This window comes from Macrotis lagotis, chromosome 3 (assembly GCF_037893015.1).
Source record: "Macrotis lagotis isolate mMagLag1 chromosome 3, bilby.v1.9.chrom.fasta, whole genome shotgun sequence".
Lineage (NCBI taxonomy): Eukaryota > Metazoa > Chordata > Mammalia > Peramelemorphia > Peramelidae > Macrotis > Macrotis lagotis.
The window spans coordinates 40,566,659-40,589,153 of record NC_133660.1 but is presented as its reverse complement, the minus strand read 5'-3'; the positions used below and the strand labels follow the sequence as shown (position 1 = coordinate 40,589,153).

Genomic DNA, 22,495 nt, shown 5'->3' with positions numbered 1-22,495 from the left:
ACCAAATACAGAGATTCAATGACTTGTCCAGGGTCACACAGGAAATGGAAACAAATGTCTGAGGCTGGATATAAACTCAGGTTTTCCTGAGACAGGTGCTCTATCTACTGTGCCACAGGTAAGACCACAGGGCTTAATGACCTCTACCCATCCCTATCATTTCTCTCTCCTTGAGGGTTAGTTACCAGGTTCAGCTTGGGATGGATGAACTCTTAATATGGGAAGTCAGCTCTCTATTTTGATAGTAATTGGTCTTTTACCCCATATATATATATATATATATATATATATATATATATATATATATAGAGAGAGAGAGAGAGAGAGAGAGAGAGAGAGAGAGAGATACATCCAGAAATTTTCCTTTTAGTTGAGCTGCCCCTGCTTCCTTTCCCAATGCAACCCCACTCCCAGCATTATTACCCTGTTATTCCAGCATCAAAGGAGAAGAGACCCATGAGGAGGTAGCCCTATTCCAGGAACAGCCTTTTTTAGGAGGCTCCAAGCCAGGTTGGGAGAAGGACCTGACTCTCAGGACAAAGTCAATCTTGACCTGCAATGTCAAGGAAGAGGATCCCAACAGATAACAAGATAACTGTATGACCCTTCCAACATTCCAGCCTACCAATCCCCCAGTTTCCAGGTGCTCAAAGAAAATATACCCACTGATAAAACCCAACCTAAGAGATGGTAGTATGTAGGCATTATAAAATCTCACTTGCATTTAGGATCATTTGACAATGTCATTTAAAGTGATCCAGAGAGTAGGTGGAAAGCTTCGCCTTAAATTTCATTAAAATAGATTTCATAATACAGAGAAGACTGTATGGGATTTGCTCTTAACAACATTCAGAGAATTGGATTCATAAGGACTGATTTTCTTTTGGAGACACAAAGGAACTTAACCATTTTCTACTCTAACACCCTCACTTCACAGATGTACAAATAAGGCCTAGAGATCTCCCATAGAGAGCAGTCAAGCTCAAATTAGAATGCATAAAGAAAAACAAATGCTTTTCAGAGGTTGAGGGGAAAAAATGAGTTCTCTCTTTTATCTAGTTCTGGGGAAAAGACACATAAAACATGCCTGTCTTTGGAAATTCAAGAAAAGGAGAAAATATGGTGAAAAGCATTTCATTCAAACAAAAAAAGGCAATTATAAAGTTTCTACTATTTATCACACATATCAAGAATACAAACATATATGGTAACAATCTCTGCTCTCAAGGAAGTATACAATCTAGTTGGAGACAATACATATGCATATACAGATATAGACACAAACACAGACATGATAGTGTTCTTCAGTTGGTTGAAGGGATGTGCTGACACTGAAAAAGGTTTAGATTTATTCTACATCATCTACTCAGATGATGATGCTTCTTGTCCTTCATAATCAAAGAGGCCCATGCCATCACATAGATGAAGACATGACTTGCATATTATATTTATTAAAGTGAGGAGTCTAGGGCAAAGACATCCTTCTTCGCTGCCTTTTCCAGAACTGTATCACCTCTTGACCTGATTTGATAAGAAACAGAACTATTGGTGATATCTGGTTGCTATTGGAGTCCTTGACCATCACAAGCATGGTGATTTTTTTGCAACATCTTTGCAACACCGTGGTATAGCTAACCAATCTCTCAATGGACTAATCATCAGCTAGGTATATTTGGAATTTGGAGTATAACCTGACTCCTGACAGTCTGTCAGTCAGGTGTTCTACTCAGTTCTTCAATCATCTTCTCCCCAGAACCCAAAGACTTTGTTTTCCTAGAAGTTGCCTGATGGGTCATGGGATTAATGCCATTGCATCATGAGTCAGCATCATTTCTGGTCCTAATGACATGGTATCTGATTGTCTCCAAACCTCAAACTTTTACTCTTGATTAATGAAAACATTCTTGGCAAATGCTTTTGATGTGATCTAACTTGTGTCAGACCAGGAGTTTCACATCTAGTGGCACACTAGGAACCTGGATTCAGAGTCCAGAATAAGAAGGAGTGAAGAGTTGCATTTAGACTTGAAGTGAGCAGAAATGTCCAATTAGAACTAATCAATAGTATTGTCAGGATCGCATGGGTTTTCTATCCTTGGAAGTCTTTAAGCAAAAGAGGGAAAAATTCTTGTCTACCATGCTGTTGCAAAGATTCCTGTTCAGATATGGTAAAATAAGATGGTCCAATTGGTCTGTCAATAAACAATTAGCAAGTACCTACTATGTACCAGAATCTATGCTAAGCACCACAATAACAAAAAGAAGCAAAAGATACTCTCTGTCCTCAAGAAGCTTACACTCTATTGCAAGAGACAAACAAATATGTACAAATAAGTTATATACAGGATAAATAGGAAATAATTAACAGAGGGAAGGAACTAGGAATTGGGAAAGGTTCCCTGTAGAAAATGAGAAAGGAAACCCAGGAAGTCAAGAAGCAGAGATGAGAAGGGGAAGCAGCAATCCATGCATGGGGGACAGCCAAAGAAATACACAGAGACAAGAGATGGTGTGTATTATTCAAAGAAAACCAAAGAATCAGTCACTCACTAGATCAAAAAATATATGGTGGGATTAAAAGAAAACTAAAAAAGACAGAAAGGGTCTAAGTTAAAAAGGCCATTGATTACCAAAAAGAGGATTTTTTTTATCCTTGGAGGCAATAGGGAACCAATTTATCGAGGAGATAGGGGTGATAAAGTTGGATCTTTGCTTTAGAAAAATCATTTTGTTGGTTGAATGGAGCATGGATTAGAATGAATAGAGGAAGGCAGATCAACTAGGAGACTAAGAAGGAGAGGTTGGAGAAGTAGGAGGAGAACCAGTAGAGTGCAGAGTTGGAAAAATAAAGAGAGAAGAGTTAATCAAGGAGAAAGTGTAATCAAGAGTTTGATGTCTCCTTGTAGTGACATACAACAGAAGTTTAATCAGGTAGAAATTGGATTAAATGTCATCTGGGATCCCTTCCTACTCTAAGATTCTAGAAATCTGATCCAACTGGATCCCTGCCTAGGATCATCATATCTTGGGGAGTCTCAACTACCCTGCTTATTTTACTTCCAACTAAGTAATTCACCTATGCATCAGCTGCCTAGTCTGGGTATCCTCCTGTCCTACCTTCCTCTCTGATTTCCAGCTCCTCTTTAGGTTCTGTCTTCCCCTATTAGAAATGAAGATCCTTGAAAGTAGAAATCGTTTCATTTTCATGTTTCTGTTCAACCAGGATATAGCACAGTGACAGCACATGGAAAGCAATTAATAAACACTCCATCAACCATCCAGATCCAAGAACTAAGTTTTTTGATACAGCTACAATGAATGGTAAAATTTTGACAAATATATGGCATGGTCCTGTTGTTTCCCATTTAAGGGAAGACAGGTGTTTTCTGGCAATGTGGTTAGGTTTTCCATGGAGAATTCTAAGTCACTCCTTAAATGGGAAACAACAGGACCATGACATATATTTGTCAAAATTTCACCATTCATTGTAGCTGTATCAAAAAACTTAGTTCAATGCTCCACTTAGATGCCCCTTCATAGGATGTTTTTAAAAGGGAGGAACACTGGGTAAACAAGACAATTTTATAAGTAACATAAATCTCTTTTGTAAAAAAAAAAAAACAAAGGCATGAAATGGAGATTCATATCGAATATTCTTTGTATTCAGGTATGTGTGTGTGAGTGTGCATATGCATGCACACATACATGAGAGAGAGAGCAGTAAAGGATGGGGAGAGGGCAAAAGAGAGAGGTTCAAGATAAAGAGAATTTTTTTAAAAAAGAGAAAAGAGTTTTGCTTTTAATAAATGAGTGTTTGTTTAGGTTCCCTTCTTTCTCTCAAAAAAAAATGCTTCATTGTGTTCCCATATGTAGAATAGTTTACTCAAACACAGCATAGGACAAAAATAATGTCTAACAGCTTGCTTCCCCCCTCAAGAGAGAAACAGCTCCATAAAACTCTTCTCCCTTATGGACTCAAGAGAAAAACCTTGGGCCTCAGAAATGATCAGAAAAATCAAAACATTCACCTATCAAGCATTGGGAGGACTGGGATCAACACAATTATAATGACAAGGGATTTCCATACTGGAGTCCACAGGGATGGTGGATTTATGTTTGTGCAACCACTTAACAATCTATCTTTCCCAAATACAATCCTTCATGGGCCAACTTCATTTAACAGAGTGAAATAGAGCTCTGTGCTTCCCTGGAATGTACAGGTGTGGAACAGTACCACTTGATCCTTAACCCAACAAAGAAGGGTAATAGGTGTGTGTTCTATGGCTTGTTTAGAGTTTGGAATGCCTGCCCCCATTCCAAATGGTCTGGGAAAATCAGTGTGGCAAGATGAGATTAAATCTATTTTAACTACTAGATGAGTTCCATTCATCACTTAGCCAATACTTGGGTCCTGGATTCTTTGGGACTCAAGTGTTTAATGATTTAGGTATAAACAGCTAGGCATTATAATGCATAGGGAATTAGTTCTGAGATCAGAAAGATTTGAATTCAAATTCAGTGGCAGAATCCTATTGATTGTGTGACCTTGAGCAAACTACCAAACTCTACCTTGTCTTCTGTAAAATGAAAAGAATAACACTTGCCTCCCAGGGTTTTTGGTGAAGATGAATTAGATACAATTTTAAAGTGTTTTGCAAACTTTAAGATATACCAAAAACTAGTTATTATCATTATTATTATTATTATTATTATTATTATTATTATTATTCTAAGAAGTAAAGGCATAATCCCAGTTTTATGGTCTCACAAAGATAACAGCTGTGTTCAAAGAAAGACAACTGAGAAACATCCTTCTTTTCAAAGCATTCCAAACATCTCAGTAAAAACTTTATTTGCTCCCTCTTCCACCCAAGTTAAATATTTAATCAAGAAAAATTAAGAAAGTTAAATGGTCAAAAGATACATGAAATAGTATTCTGTCTCCAATTGAAAGCGGGGGGGGGGACCCTCAGAGGACTTTCATAATGACCTTCAGCCAGACTACTACTATCACCACCTCTTCTACTACTACTACTACTACTACTACTACTACTACTACTACTACTACTACTACTACCACTACCACTACTACCACTACCACTACCACTACCACTACTACTAGTCCTTCTAAGAGGATGACAGCAACTGGATTCAGTCAGACACAGAATCACTATATACGAGTCCAAAAGAATTCAGCTAAGACAAAAGGAATGGACATCACCAGGTTAAACACATGGAAGAAATCAGTTAATCTCCAGGTTGGAGAGTTAGAAAGCAATTTTGTCAGCCTCTGGATCATAACTCGGACAAAGCAAAGCATTGGAACAACTGAATAAGGAGATGATCATAAGGGGATCATTGTCATTTATAGGACTGGTAGCAACTCAACTCACTCAAAATTAAGGCTTCAAAGCTCTCCAGCAGCAATGGGAGGAATCAGGTTAGCAGAGAAGTTCCCCTCCCTTCCACCCCCATCAAGCCCACATTATAGTCCTCCAGAACAAATTATAAATGTCATTTCGGTAAAAATAAACCAACATTTGTCATATGTCTCAAAAATAACTTTGGAACTGTAAGTTATCTGCATCTGAAAAAAGGCTCTGAATAGAAATAACTATCATAATTCTCTTTATTATTATTCACCTTTGTGGCATCTACTAAAAACTTAAAATAGTCACTTGAAAATTTCTCTAGAAATATGGGCATGAGAAGGCAAAATACCAAAAATTTCGAGACTCAAGATTTCCTAGAAATCATTTAATTTCTGTCCCTACCTTCAAATGGAAATGCAATTTAATCATTTCAGCCTGAGAAGTGGCTTCTTAATGACTCCTAGCAATAAACTTTGGTCATAACTAGCCAAGACAATATTGCAATTCTTATACTAGACTCTTTCATCAACCAAAGTGCAACTTCAGATGCTCTGTAACAAGAAATTCAAGACAATAATGATACAAAATGTAAAAGCAAACTCTGAGATCAATGAACAAAACCCACCTTTCTATAAAAGAACTGAGATTTTAAAAATAATTTCTGATTAAAATTAAAAGAAAAACAGTAAGCTGGGGGAAATATTGCCAACAAATTTCTCTAATTAGGGTATAATATCCAAAGTTATATAAGAAATTGCTAAAAATGTAATAGGAACAAAAGTCACCTTCCAATAGGTTAATGGTTAAAGGATATAAGTCATTTTTAAAACAGGAATAAGAGGAAAAAAATGAAAACAATACTGAGTTTTCATCTCATACCTATCATACTAGCAAAGAAACAAAAAATGGAAAATAACAAGAGTTGGAGGTGGAACTGTGGAATGACAGGCACACTAATATGTAGTTGGTGGAGCTATGAGTTGATCCAACCATTCTAGAAAACAATTTGGAACTGTTCAAAATCATTCACTAGTCTGTACATATCCCTTCAAACTGATGATACCACTATTAAGCATATACCCTCAAAATGTCAAAGAAAGAAAGAGCTCAAGGGTATATTTTTTGTTTAAAGCAACACTTTTTGCTATAGCAAAAAATAGAAACAAAGTAAGTATCCATCAGTTAGGTAATGTCTGAGCCAATGTATCTAAAATAATATGTGAATTAATGGAATATTACTGCACCATAGGAAATGACCAAAGGGAGAAATACAAGAAAATCTGGGAAGGCATGAAAGGATAAAAGGAAAAACAATTAGAAAAGCAAGAACACTTTATACAATGTATATTATATTACAAATGAAAATAACTTTGAAAGACTTAAGAACTCTGATCAATATACAGGGAAATCATGACTCCAGAAGAGTTCCACATCTTAGCAAAGTCTTGCCCTAGCTGTGCCTACTTCCTCTCAATCTCATAGAAGTACACTCTTACTTCAAATACCATCTTCATTCTTTCCTGAGTCCCAACTACCTCCCATGCATTTACTTTGTATATATTTTATATTTATATTCTTCTTATTGCCTAAGTGACCTTGGCAAGTCTCTGTAAGCTCAGTTTCCCCATTCATAAAGTGACAGACATCTTCTTAGATGATGTCTAAGATTCCTTCCAGTTTTAAATACATGACTTTAAGGATTATAATGGAAGTCAATCAATTCTTTGCAAATGTCACCTCTGATTAGTGGGCTAGAGATGGGGAAGACACTTTTCCCTGCCTGTGATTGAGTTCTAATGCAAGACATGTTGCTGATAATAATGAATTGTAGTCCATCCTCCATGGTGGGTATGTAGTTTACAAATTATTTACATGAATTATCTAATTCATAAGTCTTTGACCCTCATTAAGCTTTCACACCTCTCAAAGTTCCAATAAGGGAATTAAATTCAGGGCCCCTTTCGACTCTAATAAGCTACCAAAATAATGCTATCATACTGAATGCAGAGAGGAAATATCAAGTTGCAGAAAAAGTAGAACTAAAAAAATCTGCTAAAGATATGAAACCAGGCAAAGAGACATGAGAAACGTCATACTAGTCCATGGTAAGGATAGAAGAGAAATTATGTGGAAGTGACAAAAATAAAGTAGCAGTAAACAACATGAAAGTGAGGGTAGGATCCACTGCCATGGAAATAAAAGCAGAATCAATGAAGGATGGATGTAAAGAGACTTTGGTGACAAACAGCTAGAAGAGTTGTCCAGTTGATATCCTTGTCTCCAAGTAGGTGGCAATACATTGAGAGTAGATTCCCTCTTCTGGAAACTGAGGTCATTTTTAGATGACTAAAAATAAGCACATTCACTATCTTTTCTGGTATCTTACTCAAATGATTGCCTCTTTAAGAAATCTCACAAGTCAAATGAACCCATATGCCCCCAGAAGAGGGAAAAAATACCCAATGACCAAATTGTGTTGAGATGATGATGTCACAAAGTCATAAGGACTGCCAAAAAGGCTATTTTCAAATGAGTTCAATCAATACCAAGCTGTCGAGGGAATACTTCATCCCTTTCCAGTGCAGTTAAAGAGCTGGCATCAAACAAATAAACAAAAGCTTAATATCAAGCAATCAATATAAATATTGTGAAAGGAAGAGGCTGTGATATTTCTGTAGGGAAAAAAGTTTTAAATATAACCTTTAGGTTCAGCTAATGATATAAAAATTCTGATGCCTACCCAAAGCTTATTCAAATACTAACCTGCTAAGAGTGCCCAACTAAGACTGATAAATCTTACACAGAAGTGTCTTCTACTTTCTGGTTCAACATAAATCTATAAATACAAAGGTCCTCTCTCTTTCCAGTCTTTCAGTCCCACCAAAGGAAAAATCTCTGAATAGATTGTAAGATTAGGAGAGTGTGAAACTCAGCTTCAGGCAAAGGCACCAGTGGATTTCAGGTTTTAAATAGGTTTGCCAACCAGCCACATAATAAGCAAAAAAGGGAGAGAGAGAGAGAGAGAGAGAGAGAGAGAGAGAGAGAGAGAGAGAGAGAGAGAGAGAGAGCACTACATGAAAGAATTATGTTGTTTGTTGGGTTTTGCGTGGTTTTTTTTTTTTAACTCCACTGGCAATGGTCCTAGATCACGGCTTTGGGGAAGTAATGTATCTCCCTGATGAAAAATGAGCTAACAGAGATTCCATTGATACTCCACTCATCAGCTTTGTACATGTACTCAGGTTTTACCCTATACAAGAAATTGAACACAAATTGATTTCCTGAACTTGAGAGAGAGAAAGAGAGAGAGAGAGAGAGAGAGAGAGAGAGAGAGAGAGAGAGAGAGAGAGAGAGAGAGAGAATGGGTGGGGAACAAGGAGCAATTTTGTTCGGATGTATGCTTCCATGGTACAGGAAGGATAACATTTCATTCTGACAATTTTAAGCATAACGACCAACTGTTTTAAATGCATAATTGAGCTTTTCCTTCGTGAATATAAAGTAATCTTTTTGAAGCAGGTTATAAATAAGTCGTCAGAATGCGGCACCAAGTTTCTATATTGGAAAACACCAGTGACTGCTTCATCAGTTAGCATGATGAAAAGGTCAGGACTGAAATAGCATTTTTGAAAAATATCTTTCTCATTTAGTCAATCCTCCCTGATATTTATATGGGAGTCAGTCAATAAACACTATTTGTCAGGTCCTGGGTCAAGGATTGGGATACAAAGAAAGGCAAATGACAGTCCCTGCTCTCAAAAGTTCACAATCTAATGGGAAAAACTACATATAAACATATATGTAAAAAATAAATTACATAAAAGATAAATAGAAAATAATCAAAAAAGGGAAGAGGCAAAGGAGACCAAGAAGGAGCAGTCAGGTAGAATGACATAGGTGAGATGGAGCAACTATGATGCTAATTACAAAGAACCTCAACTTGATAAAGACTCCCTTAAGCCCTTGGACACTCTTAAAATCACACAGATCTTCAAAGTTACCCCACCATCCAAGACAAGCTCTTGGTCTGAAGATCCAGGGATCAGTCAATTCACCAACGTGATAATGAAAGGAGAAAACAAAATTCTGGCCAGATTCCTGATAAATGAGATTCTGAAAAAATCAGGAGAAAGCAATATTAAAAAGTACCAGGAAGCCATAGTCAAGGAGCAAGAGATCATTGGGTGGAACCCATACACAATTTCCACCTGGAGCCAACAGAACTGTCAGCCTGACCTTGGCCTGGTCAGTACCCTTAAAAGTGTTCATGTCCATCAGATACCACAACCATTGAATGACAGAGGCAGATACTTCCTAGCCATGAAATGGATGATGAGAGAATAATCCCTAGCAAGTGTGGATGCCAGAAAAGTTGTCTCATGAAATACTAGAGCTTACACTACTAAGACTCTATGACCTACACAAAATGGTGGAGGTGCCCACTACCATCAATGGGAGGGAATGGGAAGGATGGAACAGGAGGGGAGGTCTGGTACCATTGCTAAGTCTCCTTCCTCTCTGCTTCAAGAAAGTTAATGTGAGCATTTGGAGGATTGGACATAAGCACTATGGGTTTTAGACTAAAGAATAGTTAAAACTTAAGATTCCTCTCTTGAAGCCTTGTCACTATCAACTGGCCTTCCAGAAATTACAGTGAAGCCTCCATTTCATACCAGTAGGTAACAGGCAGGTAAAATGTAGGGGAAAGCATCCGAGCAGCATACAACTCAAGTTGGATCATCCTGGGTGAGCCACTCTCCCATTCCCTAAACTCCCAGTCTCTCATATTTCCCTTAAGCTGAGGAAAGAACATAAAGAGCAAGGCTACATTTCTTTTGCCTTATTTTTAACTGAACCATTGGCTGTTGCCAAAAAGGAATATTCACGTTAGAAAAGGTTTATTAGAAAAGCCCTTTTGGTTCATAATAAATTAAATATGTGTGTACATATTTGCATATATATATATATATATATATATATGGGGGTTTTTGCAAGGCAATAAGTGACTTGCCCAAGGCCACACAGCTAAGTAATCATTAAGTGTCTGAGGCTGCATTTGAACTCAGTACTCCTGACTCCGGGGCTGGTGCTTTATCCACTGTGCACCTAGTCACCCCTTGTAAATATATTTTTTAAATCCCATACTAAACCAGTGTTTTGGCTCATTAAAACTTGTTTGGACAAAATGCTCTTATTTTCCAAGTCATTTTTGCACAAAAATTATAAAAAAGCAATAAATTTCTGCCACTTAAAAAAAAGCAGAAGGATGGAGGGAGGTACTAGAGTAAGAGAAATTGGGAAAGACTTCCTATAGAAGGTGAAATTTTAGCTGGGACTTGAAGGAAGTCAGGGAAGCCAAGAGGAGGAGAGAGAACTTCAGGTGTAGGGGATAGTCAAGGAAAATACCTAAAAAGACAAAGTATTGGGGCTGTTAAATGGCACAGTGGATAGAACCGCAACCCTGAATGAGTTCAAATCTGACCTCAGACACTTAATAATTGCCTAGTTGTGTGCCCTTGGGCAAGTCACTCTTAACCCCATTGCATTAAATAAATAAAATTTTAAAAAAAGAAAGACATGGAGTGTTCTGTTGCAGAGTTGTTGATTTTGTTCCTTTTTAAAATTTATCCTACTATTTTACCCTCTTCCCTTTTCACAGACTAAAATTACACAGACCATCTTTATTTTCTGATTCTTGGATTAGGGTTTTCATTGATGGTACGGGGCCTGGAGTCAGGAAGACCTAAGTTCAAAAATGGTATCAGATTCTTACTAGCAGTATGACCCTGACCAAGTTACTTAACCTCTGTCTGCCTTGGTTTCTTCACCTATAAAATAGGGATACTAGAGTCTACCTACCAAGGCTGCTATGAAGATAAAATGAAATAAAATTTGCAAAACATTTAACACAGTGCCTATCACAGAGAAAATGATTAATAAACTCTTGTTCCCTTCCTCCTCCTCTTAAAAAAATTAATTACCTGTTAGGCTCTTGTTAAATCTGGTTTGTTACTTTTACATTTTTACCAAAAAGTTAAGAATAGAGGCCCTTTTGTTTCCTTATAATTTTAATGAAATATACTTGAAAATCCCATGATATGTAGCACCTACTATTACTGTGCTAAAACCTTTTTACAAATAATCTCATTTGATCCTAATAACAAGCTAGGGAGGGAGGGGTTATTATTATCTCTATTTTACAACTGAGGAAACAGAGATTAGGGACTTCTGCAATCACAAGACTAATAAGTGTCTGAAGCAGGATTTGATTCCAGAACATTTTCATTCCAGACCCAACCACAAGCTTCGATTGCATTTATGGGGGCTACAGAACACAAAAATCAAGTCAGTGACACTCTTCCCTAGCTACTCACACCTCAGTCGTCCTCTTAAATACCAAGTCTGCTATTAAAAAAGAACACAATGGGTGAAAACACCAAAGTGGAGATGATCCTGAACTCCAGTGAATAAACTGCTCTTGAACAAAGAAAACTATATTTAATTCAAAACAAATTAAGTAGCATACTGAAACAAGGGCACTGCAGAGATCATTTTTAGGTTAGGATTTATTTTCTAGTTTTTAATTATCTGTTATGCTCTTCTCCTTATCTGGGTTGCTTATTTTTGCATGTTTCCCAAAGAGATAAAAATAGATGCCCTTTTGTTTCCTTATAATGAAAAATATTTGAAAATAGTTATGAGAATAATTACATCTAAACAATGAGAGCATACTGCAAAGAAAAATTAGTCACTAGGCCTAAAGGAAATTTACAGTTTTCCTTTCTATTTTCATTATCAGTTGTTTCTCTTGAAAACTATATTTACTGAACTTTGAATGTATCCCTAATAGTGGGTACTCATACTTGATCCTAAGAGAAACCAGATGAAAAACTATAGTGAATTCAGGCCATGGCCATTACTACTCATTAAAGAAAGAAAAAAAACCCACCTCAGGCAACATATAGTCTGACAGTGGGTCACTATCATTATTTTTCTATAAGACATATGGGACATATATATAGGATATATAATAGAATAATACATTTATTTATGCAAACAGATATTTGAAGTGTCTTAGCTTCATAAAATAGGGACCAGAATAAGGAAAGGAAGAAGAAAAAAGGGGCAGCCGGGTTGCACAATGGATAGAGCCCTGGTCCTGGAGTCAAGAGGACCTGAGTTCAAATGCAGTCTCAGAAACTTAACACTTACTTAGCTGTGTGACCTTGGGCAAGTCACTTAACTCCCACTGCCTTACAAAAAAAATTTAAAAAAAGAAAAGAAAAGGAAAAGGGAAAAGACCTTTAAACATTGGAGATCAATGCAAATTTTACAAGTTACTTTAATTTTTTTTACTGGATCCAAGATTATTTAATATTATTAGCAAAGAAACATTCTATCCTATCCTGTTGGGCAAGAAATATCTCCAAATAACATGATTCCACAAATCTTTGTTAAGCCGTCTTATGTAAATGCTATCCTTTCCAATGTCACTAAATAATCAAGGAAATGAATTTAAGAAACAAGGTATAAAGAATAAAGACAGGAAGCACCATATAATCAAGTAAAAGAATAAAGATAGGTAGCATTATACAATCAAGTAACTTTTTTAAGATGCACAGAATTAAAAAGAAGGAAGTTCAGAAGGAAGCATATGAAAGCAGGGTAGTTTTGAAAAGAATAAAATTTAGTATCTGCTTTGAGGAAAAAAAGGAAACTATATGAAATGAAGAGCCCCTGTTTAATACAGACTCTTCTTTTTGTGTATGTAAATGCTTGTACATGTGTTTGTATGTTCAGAATAAAACAAAAATGTAATACACAAATAACAACAAAAAATTCATGAAATAGGAAGTACGCTAGTAGGGACTCATGAGTAACAGTACTAGAGAAAATCCCTAATACCTCAAGTGTTTGCCCAAAAACCTTTAGAGTAGCCCAATAACTCCTGGACACCCAAATTGCCAAAGAGAGTGGAAACTGGGAGAGTATCTCTAAAGAGGCTGCAATATTAAGTTAGTACCTAATAAATGCTTTTGATGGTAACCTAAATTAAAGAATGTTCAACAGTTCATTCAATTTGCAAGATTTTATTAAAGGTCAGACGAGAAAGTCAAATCTTTCATTTATCTGAACTACTACTTTGGCCAAGTAAACTCACTATGCCACAGTTGCTTCACCAGCATCAAGAGGGAAGGGGAAAATAATAAGGAATTTGTTTTATCTGTTATTGGATACTATTATTTTTTTCCATATGAGAAGGGGATAGTGGGAGAGAGAAAAATGAATCTTTGTTAATAGTATAGAGGGTTTGTGGTGAAGGTTTACTTTGTTTCTGCCCATGTAGGTTATTTATATCCCCCTGAATCTATCTTGAAGTGTTCACAGAGAAGCAAGAATAGATAAGTCTAGCATCTCCCCTTTCCCCTATGCTTCTTTAAGAGAGACTTCAATTTCGGTCAGGAGGAGATGTAGAAGTTGACTACTCTGATCTTCTCAAAGAGAAGAGGATATGAGGCTAGAATTATATCTATTATTATTTTTAGACTAAGGGAAGTAGTTTTCAGATTCAAGGTATCCTGATCACTGTGCCAAACTGAGGAAAAGGCAACCCAAGCTCTATATCCAAGACTTGACCTCCTTCCTACCAAATACTAGTTCTATAATTAATAAAGCAAATAGTAGATATAATCCCATTTACCCAAGTCAGTAACAAAAGAGAAATCAAAGGAAGAATACACATACAATGGAGTGAAGGAACTCTCTCCTTGGGAACAAGAAAACTCAAGCAAGGAATTCCCAGATCTTACAGAAGAAGAAATTCCCTCAAGTCTCTAGAGTAGTAAACTAGAAATAGGACCATGATAGAGATTGCCATTTTCCCAACATTTGACTTCTTCTCAGAGTATTTCTCTTCTGCAAGTATTTAAAGAGAGGTTAGAATGATGCATCTTCTTCTCATAGCTGGAAGCCAAGAGTATAGAAATCTCATCTCTTCAGTTTTCACATTCGAACTAAGTAAACACTGATGGAACCTAGGGATTTTTAAGAGCTGGTAGGGAGAAGGGAATGCATTTCAGTCATGAGGAACAACCTATACAAAGGTATGGAGATGGAAAAAATTGATTATCATGATAAACAGTAAGAAAGTCAACTTAACTGAACTCTAGAGTACATGGAAAGGAATGATCTAAAATGATTAAAAAAGATTAGTTGTAGTCAAGTCATAATGGGCTTTAAATAATCAAACAAATGAGTTCCAATTTGATCCTAGAGAGATATTAGAGTTTATCAACCTAGAGTGGGAAGAGAAGTTAGGATTCCAAATAGGAGGCTATTGAAATCATAAAACAAGAGGTGAAGTGCTGTGGAGAGAAATGAAAAAATCACGGAAAATTGGAAAATGAAAGGTCTTTCTTAAGAGAATGACAGAATCTTAAGGATCTTTGGTGAACCATTTGCTTTAAAATAAATAAAACCAGACCGTTCATCAGATTTCTGCAAGAAACTAAAGACTTCCATCAGGTAAAAACAAAATGATTCAAGAAATTCTGTCTTAAAATATGTAAGAACTCTGTGAATAAAGTTTCTATAAAAATAATATCACCTAACATTTCACTGTCTTTGCCTCAGGTTCTTCACTACAACTCAGTAATTTAGATGAGTCCACATTCTTGATCCTACCCCCAATTTAGAAATGTAGATGGTAAGAGTCAGAAGTCTAGGAATGGCACTCCCCAAAGTCATACCCACTTAGCTACTAAATGATATCCCAGCTCTTCTGAGGCCAAATCTCCTACTTTTCTACTCTCACACTATTTGCTCTTAACTCAGACAATGCCACTCATTTCGAGAGTCATGAAGAACAAAAGTTACAATTAACTTTGATTGGCATTTCTTTTGTTAAAAAAAACTGAGTAATAAGAAAACAATGTGTCATGGTGAGGGGTCAAGCTCAATAATTCTCTTTTTTTGGGAGGGAGGGTTCCTTACACACACCAACATGAAATCTCCCATGGAAAAATCCTAAAGAATGGAAGCTTTGAAACTACGTGACTGGCCGTGGTCTCTTGTGAAAGGCAATAAATTGTTTAAAAGGAGGGAAAATGTTTAAGCAGTGGGTGTCCCCAAGATAAATAATGTTAAAAGGGCTCCAATGCTATATCAAACTGCCAGATGCAAACATCTTTTCTACATTCACATCATAAATCACTTCTCTGGGCAAATATAATCTCAAGTTCCAAGTTAATCATTTGGCTATTACAAACAGTATGACTGGGAATTTTCCCGTGCTTTAGAGAAAATGGCTTGGACTTCCATTGTAAGATTTCTTTGTCCTTATTGTCCCTTAAACTCTCCTTTCATTGGTCTTATGTTCACATAAATGACTAATCTTGATTTCAGTGAACTGGTTTTCTATATTTAATGTAAAGAAAAAGGGAAACAAAACATTGCTGTAGATGGAACATGGAAATCACTTAATCCAGTGATGAGTTAATTGAAGCACAGAAAAGTAAAATGAACTTCTTAAGTTCACATAACTCATTATTAGAAGAATCCAATCTATAATCCAAGTCTCCCAGTTCCTTGTCCAATGGCTTGAAGCCTACCTACAATGGCAGAATCGTTTTGTGAAGCATTAAGTACAGTTATGGCTAACCAATCATAGCAACAAGTTGGATTATAGGATTTCCCATGGAGCTAGGCCTTGTTCTGGGAGACATGTCTGTCTTTTTACTAAGCAATAGGAGTAGCCAACAGTTCTTGGTTGATTCTTTGGTCCCCATGATGAGGGATGGGTGAAGAGAGCTGTATCAAATATACATGGTGACAGACCAGGAAAAGTTATGGATGAGGAGGCTAAATAAGCCAATAAAGCTCTCCTTTCCTTTAATCAGCTAGTTCAACCATCCTGGTCTACTTGCTAGTCTTAACATTCTACCTTCTATTCCTATGCCTTTGAACTGACTAGATCCAATGCTACCCCTTCCTAACCTCCATCTCTCGGAATGCTAGGTTTCTTTAAAAATTCATTCAAGCACCCTAGAGGGCAGCTAGGCAGCACAGTAGATAGGGTTTCAGGCCTGGAGAAAGAGGACCTCAGTTGAAATTTAATCTCAGAAGTTTACTATGTGACTCTGAACAAGTCACTTCACCCTGTTTGCCTCAGTCTCCTCAACTGCAAAAAGAGCTGGAGAAGGGGCAGCTAGATGGCACAGTGGATAGAGCACCAGCTCTGAAGTCAGGAGGACCTGAGTTCAAATCCAGCCTCAGACACTTAATAATTACATAGTTGTGTGGCCTTGGGCAAGTCACTTAACCCCATTGCCTTACAAAAATGAAAAAAAGAAATGAGCTGGAGAAAAATAGCCAACCTCTCCAGTATCTTTGCCAAGAAAACCCCCAAATTGGGTCATGAAAAATCAGAAACAGCTAAACAACAACCTCAGAAAGCTTACGTTACACTTAGGGATAGAACATGTTCATACACAAGTAAATACAAAAATATAAATAAAATCAATACAAAGCAATAGGAGAAAAGAGGGAAAGGGTGGCTAATAACTGAGAGAATCAGAAAAGGCCCCTGTAAAGAGGGGACATAAGCTGAGCTAGAGATTCAGGGGGGGGAAGAAATGAGGAGAGATTATTCCAGGCACGAAGGACATAGCTTCTACAAAGGAAGAAGAGAAGACAGTATCACATCTGGGAAATAAGAAGACCAGTTTGGCTTGTGAATAGAGTATATAAGGAAGAGGAATGTGTAAAGATAGTCTGGAACAAGATTATAAAGGGTGTTTAAAAGCCAGACAGAGGCATGAAAGAAATATAGAACCTAAGAACAGAAGAAATGAGGGGATGAATCTTTTGAGAATAGCAGTAACAGTTCTGAATGATAAAACATTAACAGAAGTGGTCTATGACAGAATGTGTATCCTAGGGAGAATAGAAACATGTACAAATAAATAAAATCAATTAACAATTGTTAATATAATGGTTGATCCTAAGATCCTAGTTAGTCCTTCAATAGTAAACAGTTAAAGATAAAGGATAAGATTTATAATATTACAGGTGTTGACTTAATATTATCCCCACAAAAGACAGCTAATCATAGGGGCAGCTAGGTGGTTCAGTGGATAAAGCACCAGCCCTGGAGTCAGGAATACCTGGGTTCAAATCCGGTTTCAGACACTTAATAATTACTTAGCTGTGTGGCCTTGGGCAAAAGACACTTAACGTCATCTGCCTTGCCAAAAAAAAAAACTAAAAAAAAAAGTCTTTTGGAGCGGCTAGGTGGCTCAGTGGATAGAGCACCAGCCTTGGAGTCAGGAGTACTTGGGTTCAAATATGACCTCAGACACTTAATAATTACCTAGCCGTGTGGCCTTGGGAAAAGCCACTTAACCCCACTGCCTTGAAAAATCTTAAAAAAAAAAAGACAGCTAATCAGGTAAATATTTCTATTATTTCTATTCTTGTGAGAAGAGCAACAATTTCTGTAACTATATGGTGAGCTCCTGCAAATGAAGCTTAAAAATTCAGTTGATATTGTAGATCTAATTATTCATAAATTAACCAGTATTGGATTTCCTGATTTTTTTTTTGTTCCAGACTTAGTATTTCATAGGTACAGGGAAGTCCTGATGAGGTCACAATGCCAATACAGAACAACATTCAAAGTGAAATTCAGAGAAAGTTGCTGAAAAAGTTCCAATTTTTTTATAAGATGGGGGTGTGTGAAGGGAAGCTATCTGGAGTAATGAACGGTTCAGCATCCCATATCCAGTACAAGATAGAGGCAAGATTTAAACCCAACCCAGTTCTCAATAAATCCACCCTGGATCTCCAACCATTCCCTCTGTCTGTCTGTCTGTCTGTCTGTCTGTCTGTCTGTCTGTCTCTCTCTCTCTCTCTCTCTCACACACACACACACACACACACACACACACACACCATACCCACCCCCTCCCTTATTCACTCTCCCCTCTCCTCCAAATAGTAACAATATGGGAAATTATATTAAAACCTAGGAGAATAAGGATGTAGATTTCAGCACATCCTCAAAACCTGAGCTGAGCCATAATGGGATTTACTAAAGAAAACAGTATTAAGTTTTCCATCTGTCAACAGTATTGCCATTCTAAATAATAAAGCTAATATTAATGGCATGGCTATTACCAATCACAGAAGTAATGGGACTTGATAGTATTCCCTTGCTGGGGGAAGAGGGGTTTCATATTCATCATTACAGTTACAAGATTAGCAGAAAGTGAGATGCAAGTGTGCAGCAAGGTTTAATGAGAAAATAGCTATATCAGTTGGAGCTGTAGAGTGAACCAGATTTCCATCTGGAAGCAAATTCCAATCCTGCATTTATAGTAAAAGGGGCTCAAGTAAAACAAATCATGGAAAGAAAAGTTTAAAAAAACCTTTCCAATTACTCAATAAAAGACTAAATCAGGGGCAGCTAGGTGGCACAGTGGATAGGGCACCAGCCCTGGAGTCAGGAGGACCTGAGTTCAAATCCAACCTCAGACACTTAATAATTACAAGCCACTTAGCCCCATTGCCTTGCTAAAAAAAAACACCCTAAAAAAAAAGACTACATCAGGGTCTCTGATCATTAGACATACAAATTAATTCCAAAATCTCCTATTAGGACTCTAACTAAAGATTATTACAAATGCCTGAAATTATTAGTCAGATTCATCATTTCTATTATTGTATTTCCAAATAAAGATACTTGTCCTAACTCAGCTAAGATTAGGATAATGCCAACTGTTCCTCCTTTTCATGCACCATATAATAAATAATGGTGTCAAAAAACCAATTTAGAAGTATTAGTTTAGTTTAATTAATGTGTTTGATTTGTGTTCTTGTGAAATGAGTTGACTCTTTAAAAAAAGGTTTAGATGAGTTAGCACCTGCTAGACCCTTTGAAAAGCTTTGTTTAATCTAGTCTCTCCTAGACATGTATTTCAGGATTGTGAGAGGGGAAAAATGGGTTGGAAAGAAAAGGGAAGGGAGATTTCTTATCCATAAAACAAGGAAATTAATTTTGCATGCAAAAACCCATTTGCCAAAAGCTATTGTACTAGCTAAAAATGAGTAGGGAAGAAATGAATTATTATCCCCCTCCTTTCCAAAGAGCTAGTGAATACAGTGACCATTAATAATAATGATACTGCCAAGGAAAGCTAAGGAGGCTTATTGGACTAATCAATCAACAAATATTTGGATGTCTACCATGTACCAGAGTTTAAATCAAATCTCCAACACTTCCTAGTTATGTGACTCAGGGTAGGTCATATTCCATTTATTTGCCTCAGTTTCCTCAACTGTAAAATGGGGATGTCATTACCTACCTCCCAGGATTGTTGTGATGAATAAATGAGATAATATTTACAAGGCCCTTATCAGGGTTCCTGGTACATAGTAGGTGCTATATAAATCCTAGAGATTATTATTTTCTTGCACTAGACTAGATTTCAGAGCAGCTAGGTGGTGCAATGGATAGTCCTGGAGTCAAAAAAAAAACCTCAGCTATCAAGTTCAAATCTGGTGTCAGATACTTTCTAGGTGTATGATTCTGAACAAGTTACTTAAACTAGTTTGCTTCAGTTACCTCATCTGTAAAATAAAATGGAAAAGGAAATGGCAAACCACTGCAGTATTATTGCCAAGAGAACCCCAAATGGACTCATGAAGAATCAGACACAATTCAAACAACTGAACAACAACAGATTAAGTTCTGTTGATTCAAAGACAAATCTGTCCCCCTCAAGAAAATCACTTTCTACTCAGGGATGTCACCATCAATGAACAAGCATATAAAAAGCACACAGTTGGTAGGAATATAAAGAAAAAACCCCAAAATAATTCATTCTTTTGGGAGTTTGCATTCTAAGGGGAATAGCAAGTAAATATATAAGTATATGCAAACTAAATAAGAAAAGAAAAATACAAAGAAAAGAAGAAAGTTAATAAAAGGAGGCACTACAAATTGGAAGGAACCAAGATTGACTTCATGTGGAAAATGGAACTTAGACTGAGCCTCAAAGGAAGAGACAGAATCAAAGAAGCAAAGGTAAGAATGGAGTTGAATTCCAGACATGGCATGGAGGGAGAGAAAGTGTAAATCCATAGAGATAAAGGGTGGGAAGTCACTTGTGAAGAATAAAAAGTCAGTCAGACTGACCAGTTGAAGGAACATGAGAAGGGGAGTAATGCCCAATGAGGCTAGAAATATAAATTGCAGCCAAGGGAAGGGCTTCAATAGTCAAAGAGAGGAGTTTATATTTGTTCCTATAGGCAAAAGGAAATCACTGGAGTAGAAGAAAGTTCTAGGCTGTACCTGACTGAAGTCACTCCCTGAAGCTTAAATTAAATATTAAAATAAGATATCCATCAGTTAGAGGAAGGAGATTTACATACTCATAGTTGAGGAAGGATAATCAACAAAGATACACATCAAGGACATTTTGATTTAGTTCAACTGAACAAAAGCTTGCCTAACTCCAAATTGCCCATCGTGGTCTAATAATAATAATAATAATATTAATAATAGGAGGAGGAGGAGGAGGAGCAGGAAGAGCAGGAGGAAAAAGAAAAAGGAAGGAAGGAAGGAAGGAAGGAAGGAAGGAAGGAAGGAAGGAGGAAGGAAAAGGGAAAAAGGAAGGAGGAAGACAAAGAAGAAAGAAGTCCTTCAATCTTGAAGACAAACATGACATCAAGGAAGTGATTTCATGACATGCATCTAATTTGGATTAAAATGAGGGGGAGTTGTCTAAAGATACCATTTTCACTCTTTCTTCTAGACTATCTGAACCCAGTGGCCTAATATAATAACAAGACAACTGGTGTTGGCCTGGATACAATGGGAGATCTTGGCTTTAAGTCAAACATCACAAAGAGTCTGTTCTGTATTCAGGCTACCAAGAAGTGATCTCAAAGTCATGGAGCCCAGAGATGGGGCACCTTGTGTGAAGAACAAAGAGATGGCAATTTTGGCTGGAACACAAAATGTAAGAAGGAGAATAATGACCAACGAGGCTACAAAAATAGGCTGGGGCCAAGTTATGCTGAGCTTGAAAAATTAAACAGAGGAGTTTGGCTATTTTCCCCTTATCCTAAAAAAAAAAACCAGAAAGCCAGTGACATTGACTGATGAGGGGAGTGACATGGTCAGAACTGAGTTTGAGGAAAATTACAACAGGGTAGTTTCTTCCAGCAGATAGGCTTGAATACTGAGACTTGAGGCAGAAAGACCAATTAGTACACTGTTGCAAAATGTAATGAAAGCCTGAACTAAGGTAGGTAGTTCAAAGCAAATGACAATAACGAGACAACATAGCAAAACTTTTGGGATGCTGCCAAAACAGTCCTGAGGGGAAATTTTGCATCTCCAAACACTTTCATCAACAACAAAAAAGAGAAAGAACTGTTCACAAGTTGGGTGTAATAAAAGAAAAAAAACTAGAACCAACAAATTTTAGAATAGCAGCTAAATATCAAAATTTGACATTTTAAAAATCAATTAGAGTATGATCTCGACAAAATAAGAAGCAAAAATAGATCTGATTAAAAGTGATAATCAGGGAAACTACATTTTGCCAAAAGGTACCACAGCTCATGAAATAATACAAAAATTTTTACAGAAAATTTCTCAAATATGTACTGAGGATAGAACTAAGTCAAATAAATAAAAAAGAAGAGTCATTTCACAACTAATGGTCAAAGGATATGAACAGGCAGCTTCAGAACAAGAAATCAGTTATCTAGATTTATATAAAAATGCTCTAAATCACTATTGATAAGAGAAATTAAAATTGAAATACCCCACACCTATCAGTTTGACTAACAAGACAGAAAAGAAAATGGCAAATGCTTCTGGGGGTGTAGAAAAATTTGTGTGGGGCATGAATGCACTGATGGTGGAGTTGTGAACTGGTCAACCATTCTGGAGAACAATTTGAAACTAGGTCCAAAATGCTCTAAAAAAACGCCCACAAAGAAAAAAGGACGTCAGTATACAAAAATATTTGTAGCAGCTCTTTTTTATGGTAGTAAAGATTTAAAAGTTAAGGGGATGGCCATCAATTAGGTAATGGCTAAATATGTTGTAGT

At 36.8% G+C, this 22,495-nt stretch overlaps 1 protein-coding gene and 1 pseudogene across 1 annotated transcript in view; one reads left to right on the top strand and one right to left on the bottom strand.

The window, feature by feature from the left end:
- The window catches only part of FRAS1 (Fraser extracellular matrix complex subunit 1), a 502,816-nt gene that overhangs the window by 439,901 nt on the left and 40,420 nt on the right, over positions 1-22,495 (bottom strand). The gene's annotated exons all lie outside the window — the stretch shown is intronic.
- Positions 8,765-9,950, top strand: LOC141517122 (small ribosomal subunit protein uS7m pseudogene; annotated as a pseudogene).